This window comes from Gossypium raimondii, chromosome 8 (genome assembly GCF_025698545.1).
Source record: "Gossypium raimondii isolate GPD5lz chromosome 8, ASM2569854v1, whole genome shotgun sequence".
Lineage (NCBI taxonomy): Eukaryota > Viridiplantae > Streptophyta > Magnoliopsida > Malvales > Malvaceae > Gossypium > Gossypium raimondii.
In genome coordinates, this window is record NC_068572.1 from 35,340,455 (window position 1) to 35,348,456 (window position 8,002).

Sequence of the window (8,002 nt, forward strand, 5' to 3'; positions counted from 1 at the left end):
TTTGCTGATTTCAGCTGAATGGAGAGAGCATTTATCTCCTTATTGTTGGAATCTTTCCACAGCTCCACTGAACTGATTTGAAAGGCTAATTCAGCTATCAGAATTTTTGCCCACTATCTAACATGGCATCGCCACTTTCCTTTGACAGAATTCACTAATTCGAAACTTAATTTAAAAGTCATTGTCGAAACTATTTTTTTTTTGAAAAAAAAAACAAAAATTAGGTTGTCGACTAAAATTGGAAAAATTAGGAGTCGCCAACAATTTTTTATTAAGGAGTGATTCGATCACCTAAAAATGATTTTAGTCTACAAATTTTAGAAAAACGGGTCCGGGAGTTGGTTACGTATGAGGAAGGATTAGCACCCTCATTACGCCCAAAAATTGGTACCTAGTTAATTAATTAATGTCTTAATGTAAAATTTGAAAATCGTAATCCTTAGCAAAAACTTAAAAACGTTACGTATTAAGACCTTTATCATTTCAGAGAAATAAAATACCACACCCAATACGTTAGGGCACGACATTCTAATTTTCCCCAAAAATGAATTAGGGCAAAATACTAGTGCAATAAAAAAAGTAAAAGAATATCCATTTATTCAAGATTTAGGAAATCGCAGCCCAATACGTTAGGGCACAATTCCTCTAAAATCCCAAACTCAGAATATTTCCTTTATTATTTTTTAAAAAATATTCATTTCGAGAAATCAATGCGTCACATCCAATACGTTAGGACACAACGTCTTGAATTCCCAATAATGAGTTCTTATTTTTTTTATTAAAGAGAAATGCTCGATTCTTAGATTTAACGAAAAAAATCGGAACCCAATACGTTAGGGCTCAATTTCCTTGAAAATCCTAAATACAAGCACTATCTCAATTTTGAAAAGTTTGAAATCGAGTAAAAAAAATGATGTGATGCTACGTTAAATATACAATGCTATAATAAATATTGCGATAGCATAGAAATAATGTGAATATATAAACAAATAAATAAAATAATGACATGCAAAATATCAAATAAATGAGCGAGATAATAATAAAAATATGTAAACCTAAATCAATAGACAAATGATTGAAATAAACAAAAAATGTATACATGTGCACATAAAATATATAAGTTTAAAATAATTAAAATAATATCAAAATTAATTAAATAAAACATGTGTATATAAGTATACAAAATTTTAGTCTCTTTTTAATGTATAAATACATACAAAAAGAAACATATATATAAAATAATAATAATTACATAAAAAATTAAAAAAAAATTATCCGAAATTTGATTTTAAGAAAAATATGAAAAAAGGACTAAATTGGGTTGCAAATAAAAAAATAGGGGTAAATCTGCAAATAAATAAAGTTTGGAGGACTAAATTGAATGCGCGAATTACATAGAGGGGCTGAAAGGGAAATTTTCCCTTCTCCTCTAAAACGGCGCCGTTCAAAAGGATTAAATTGGAATTTAAAATAAGTTAAAGGTCGAACTAAAAAAATAAAAAAAACCTAATTGAAAATATATTAAAAGACGGAGGGGCTAAAAATGCAATTTACCCCTCCGCTAAAAAACACGCAGATCCTAGGCCGAGTTGGGTCGGAGTCAGACCGGTCTCCCCAAAACGACGCCGTTTTGGGTGTTTGGGGGTTCTCCAGAACGGTACCATTTTGGTACCTTATAAGTACCCCCTTTTTTCCAAAAAAAAATCATTTCAAAACATTTAAAAAAAAAACAAATCCCTTTTAAAAAAAACTCTCTCAGCCCCTCTGTCCTCCGGCCATTGGCCGGTCATCGGATGGTCACCGGCCACTGCGCCGGCACCGCCATCTGCGGTGGCCGGAAAGGGGAAAAATTTTTTGGTTTGACCTTCTAGACCCCCTGAGCCTAAATCCGGGCTCAAATCTCACAAAACACAAATGAAAGTGCCCCTAAAAGCACTGAAACCTTTCGGCTTCCGGTCGTCTTTCATTGGAGACGACACCCTCAGCCATCCACGGCGATCTGGGGCTTCAAAACACAGGTTGTGTCTTCTCTTTTCCCCTATTTATTTTATTCGTATGTATATAATGGTAAAAAATAAATACAACAATAAATAAAAGCTGCAAATAACAACCTTTGATTCGTTTGTTTCTCTGTTTGTGTTGTGAAGATAGGGCTTTTTTATTGATTCCCAAAAAAGAAATCCTCTATTACAGTATGTTCAAAGGCTTTTTATAGCCGAATGAAAAAAATAAAACAGGAAACAAATCTGTTTTCTGATTTGATTTACAAATATTTTGATTCGCTTTCCATTTTCGTTTTTTCTTTGATGTGTAGGTGAAGATTCGGCTGCGGCGGGCTAGGTGATTACGGCGCAGATGACTTAGAAACCCTAGGGTTTCTAATATTTTCTGGGCCATTGTCTTTGGGCCTATTTTATTTCAGTTTGGGCCATGTATTTTGGGCCACTTTATTTGGTTCTGGACTTGTAAAAATTGGACTTTTATTTATTAAGGGCTGGGCAAAAATTTAAGCATTACAGCTGCCCCTCTTTACTCATTATCGTGCAATAGGAATAGAGCAAAGACTTTAAAATGCCCAATTTTGCCCGGCCATGCTAGACCTTGGCATTCTTCTTCTTCAGCCTCATTTTGACTTTCTGCGTCTTTAGAGGTATAAGCTTTGGTACTTCAATCTACTCCTCTACAACTTCAGGGAGATAGGATTACCGGCTTTAAGTTGCTCCACTGCAACTTCAGGGAAATAAAATTTGCCATCTTCAGTCTGCCTCACTGCAACTTCAGGAGGATAAGACTTGCTTTACTTAGACTGCTCCACTGCAACTTTAGGGAGATAAGACTAGATGCGATCTGCTCTCTACAACTTCAGAGAGATAAGATTTGAGGTTTTAACCCGCTCACTGCAACTTCAGCGAGATAGGATTGTCGGCTTTAATCTGCTCCACTGCAACTTCAGGGAGATAAGATTTGCCATCTTCAGTCTGCCTCGCTGCAACTTCAGGAGGATAGGACTTGCTTAATTAGTCTGCTCCACTGCAACTTCAGGGAGATAAGACTAGATGCGATCTGCTCTCTGCAACTTTAGAGAGATAAGATCTAAGGTTTTAATCCACCCACTGCAACTTCAGCGAGATAGGATTGTCGGCTTTACTCTACTCCACTGCAACTTCAGGGAGATAAGATTTGCCATCTTCAGTCTGCCTCGCTGCAACTTCAGAAGGATAAGACTTGCTCAGTTAGTCTGCTCTACTGCAACTTCAGGGATAAGACTAGATGCGATCTGCTCTCTGCAACTTCAGAGAGATAAGATCTAAGGTTTTAATCCGCCCACTGCAACTTCAGTGAGATAGGATTGTCGGCTTTAATCTGCTCCATTGTAACTTCAGGGAGATAAGATTTGCCATCTTCAGTCTGCCTCGCTGCAACTTCAGGAGGATAAGACTTGCTTATTTAGTCTGCTCCACTGCAACTTCAAGGAGATAAGACTCGATTTGTTATCTTCACTGATCTGCTCTCTGGGGAACATGACCTGTATAAGGAACCTAATTATGCCTAATGATTAGGATGGCATAAAATGCATCAAATGCTCCTAACTAGACATGTGTGAATGACATTTGAGTGAATGCAAAATGTCATTTTTCAAGAATTATTTCTTAAAGTTTATTAAGGCCTTGTCGTTGACGCCTTTTGCTTGGTTGATATCTCCAAAAAACGCTTAATCAAATTGCCCCCCATTGTACACTTCAAAGCTCAACCCTCTAGGACGCAGAATTTGTACTATATTTCTTCCACCGTGACTTAAGAGTAGGAAAATTTGACTCTTCCCAGTCTTCTCCTACCGTAATTTAAGGATATGGATTATGAAATTTGTTTACACCACTCTCAGGGTGTCCTCTCAAATACTTATGCCCAAATGAGAAGCTTTCTTTCTATAGGGGACCCCTTCCTACCCCATCAAGACTTCCTGTTGTCTTATTCACTATTTAGACACCCAAATCCAAAAAAGCAGTCTTAATTTAAACTTTTTCCTTCTTAGGCTCTTTATCTTTTGAACTCGGGGTGTTTTAAACAATAGTCCTGTTTCAGGTTACCAAATTATTTAGAAATTCCCAGAGTAATATACCAAACTTCTTTTGCGAAAGTTTATTAGTCCATCAATCATTATTCTAATGCGACATGCTTGCACAAAGATCAAAAATACTGAGTAAGAGATGAATTAACTCAAGATTTTATTGATAGTAAGTGTCCTGAAAAGAAAAAGTATTCAAGAACAGCACAGAATGAAGTATTTACAAGAACCAACAAATTTGGTACAAATAATATGAAGACTAGGTGCTTTGGATATCGCCGCTTGAACTTCTCCGTGCAAGCCAAGAACCATTCTGAATTTAACATGTGATTAGGGGATCTATAGTACTTTGCCAATGCCCCAAAACGTCGTATATCATTTTATCGTTGACTTAAGTGAAGCAAGATCACCATATGCCCCAATTTGACAATGTTTAAGCTGCCCTTTTCGGGTTTTCAACTCAAACCCCCTTTGGTCTCAAAGCGCCCTTTTCGGGTTTTCACCTTGGCCTCTCTTCCTTTTTTTTTGCGAAATCAGAGCGCCCTTTGCGGGTTTTCACTTGATTCCTCTCTTCCTTCAAGTGAAATATTTCTTAACCGAATCTGAATTTCCAAGATTCGGAAGATTTTTGCCATCCATTTCACTCAAAATCAAAGCGCCTCCAGAAAAAGCCTTTTTCACAACGTAAGGTCCTTCCCAGTTTGGCATCCATTTCCCTCTGAAATCCTTTTGTAAAGGGAGGATCTTTTCAAAACCAAATCCCCTTCATGAAATTCTCTGGGACGAACCTTCTTATTATAAGCTCGCATCATTCGCTTCTGATACATTTGACCAGGACGAATGACTTTTAATCTTTTCTCTTCAATCAGGTTCAGTTGATCATACCGAGATTGGATCCATTCGGCCTCATCCAATTTTAACTCAGCCAAAACTCAGAGAGAAGGAATTTCAACCTCAATGGGTAAAACTGTCTACATTCCATAAACCAACGAAAAAGGTGTTGCCCCAGTCGAAGTCCTGATAGATGTTCGGTAAGCCAAAAGAGCGAATGGTAACTTCTCATGCCAATCCTTGTAAGTTTCAGCCATTTTCGCCACAATTTTCTTAATGTTTTTATTGGCCGCCTCTACTGCACCATTCATTTTTCGGCGATACGGTGACGAATTATGGTGTCTGATATTGAACTGATTATAGACTTCTACTATTGTGCTGTTGTTCAAATTCAATACATTGTCAGATATAATCCTTTCAGGCATTCCATATCGACATATGATCTCTTTCTTCAAAAACTTACTGACTGCTGACTTCGTGACATTAGCATATGAGGCTGCTTCTACCCACTTAGTAAAGTAGTCAATAACCACAAAAATGAAACGATGGCCATTAGAAGCCTTCGGTGATATTGGTCTAATGACGTCCAAACCCCACATGGAGAAAGGCCACGGAGAAGTCATCACATGAAGAGGAGAAGGAGGCGCGTGCATTTTGTCCCCATAAATTTGGCATTTATGGCATTTCTTGGCATGATTGATGCAATCTCTTTCCATGGTAGACCAGTAATACTCGAATCTCATAATCTGTCTAGCCATGGTAAATCCATTAGCGTACGTTCCACAAACACCCTCATGGACTTCTTCTAAAATTTCCTTAGCCTCTACAGCGTCTACGCACCTCAACAATACTCGATCCTTTCCCCTTTTGTATAGGATCTCCCCATCTAAGACATAGTCAATAGCTAGTATTCTCAATGTCCTCTTATCATTCTCCATTGCCTGATCAGGATATTCGCGATTCTTCACATATAGCAATATATCTTGGTACCAGGGACGATTATCATTCTCCACTTCTTCAATGCTGTAGCAGTTGGCTGGGATCTCATCAATACTAATTTGAATAGGCTTCATGTCCTCTAACTGATTCACTTTGATCATGGAAGCTAAAGTAGTAAGAGCATCAGCCATCTGATTTTCTTCCCGTGGGAAATAACAAAAGGTAATGTTGTCAAGCTCTTCGATCAATTCCAAAACCAATCTCCGATAACGGATCAATTTAGGGTCTCTTGTCTCTCATTCCCCTCTTAGCTGGTATATTACCAAGGCTGAGTCTCCGTACACCTCTAATGTCTTGATTTTCCGCTCTATGGCTGCCCGTATACCCATGATGCAGGCTTCATACTCAGCCATGTTATTAGTGTAATCAAAGTCTAATTTACTGGTGAAATGATGATAATCTTCATTCGGAGACACCAGGACTACCCCAATTCCATTGCCTAGTACATTCGATGCTCCATCAAAGTTTAATCTCCAAGAGTGATTTTCTCGGGGATCCTCTTCAACATTTGCCACATACATCAAATCTTCATTCGGGAAATCAAAGTCCAGAGGCTTATAATCTTCCAGAGCTCTGCTAGCCAAGAAATCTGCTATCGCACTCCCCTTGATGGCCTTCTGACTTACATATACAATATCAAACTCAGAGAGCAGGATTTGCCATCTAGCCATTCTTCCATTCAATGCTGTCGACTCTATCATATACTTCAAAGGGTCTAATTTTGAGATTAGCCAAGTCGTATGATAGAGTAAGTATTGCCTCAACCTCTTGGTAGACCAAATCAGGGCGCAACACAATTTTTCGATAGGCGAATATCTCATCTCACAATCAGTGAATTTCTTGCTGAGATAGTAAATCGCCTTTTCCTTCTTTCCAGTCCATCATGTTGACCCAGTACGTATCCCATAGAGTTGTCGAACACCGTTAAATACAAAATCAAGGGTCTGTCTGGGCTAGGTGGTTACAGCACTAGAGTGTTACATAAGTATTGCTTTATCTTCTCAAAGGCTTTCTGGCATTCTTCATTCCAGACATCGGGATTATGTTTCTTCAATAAGTGAAATATATGATCACATTTTTCAGTCAACTGTGAAATGAACCGAGCAATGTAATTCAATCTTCCTAAGAAACCTCGAACTTCTTTCTGGGTACGTGGTGGCGATAATACTCGTATTGCCTTGACTTTGTCTGGATCAATCTCGATTCCTTTTTCACTGACTACAAAGCCTAACAACTTTCATGACCTGGCTCCAAAAGTGCATTTTGTCAGATTAAGCTTGAGTTGGAACTTCCTTAATCTTAAGAACAATTTTCTCAGGACCTGCACATGTTCCTCCTCTGTTCTGGATTTGGTAATCATATTATCAACATAAACCTCAATCTCTTTATGCATCATGTCGTGGAACAAGGCTACCATGGCTCTCTAATATGTTGCTCCTGCATTCTTTAATCTGAATGGCATCACCTTATAGGAAAATGCTCCCCACAAAGTAATGAATGTAGTATTTCCCATATCTTCCGGATGCATCTTTATCTGATTATATCCTAAGAACCCATCCATAAAAGAAAACAGCGAAAATCCCGCCGTATTATCCACCAGAGTATCAATATGTGGCAATGGGAAATTGTCTTTTGGACTTGCTTTGTTCAAATCCCTGTAATCCACGCACATTCATACTTTTCCATCTTTTTTAGGGACTGGAACGATGTTGGCTACCCATTCAGAATATTTGACCTCCTGTAAAAACCCAGCATCAAATTGTTTCCTAACCTCCTCTTTTATTTTGAGCACAATAATCGGCCTCATCCTTCTGAGCTTCTGTTGAAGTGGTTTGCAATCCTCTTTTATAGGTAGGCGATGCACTACAATGTCAGCACTCAATCCGGGCATATCTTGGTAGGACCATGCGAAGACATCTTTGAATTCTTGGAGTAACTCAATGAGGCCACGTCTTGTCTTTGCAGAAATCTCAATTCCCATTTTCACCTCTTTTCCTTCTTCCAAGCTCACAACTTCTACTGATTCTTTGTGAGGTAGGATTTGTTTTTCCTTTTGTTCTACCATCCTCAACAAGTCCAAAGATAAACCACTATCTTCGTCACCTT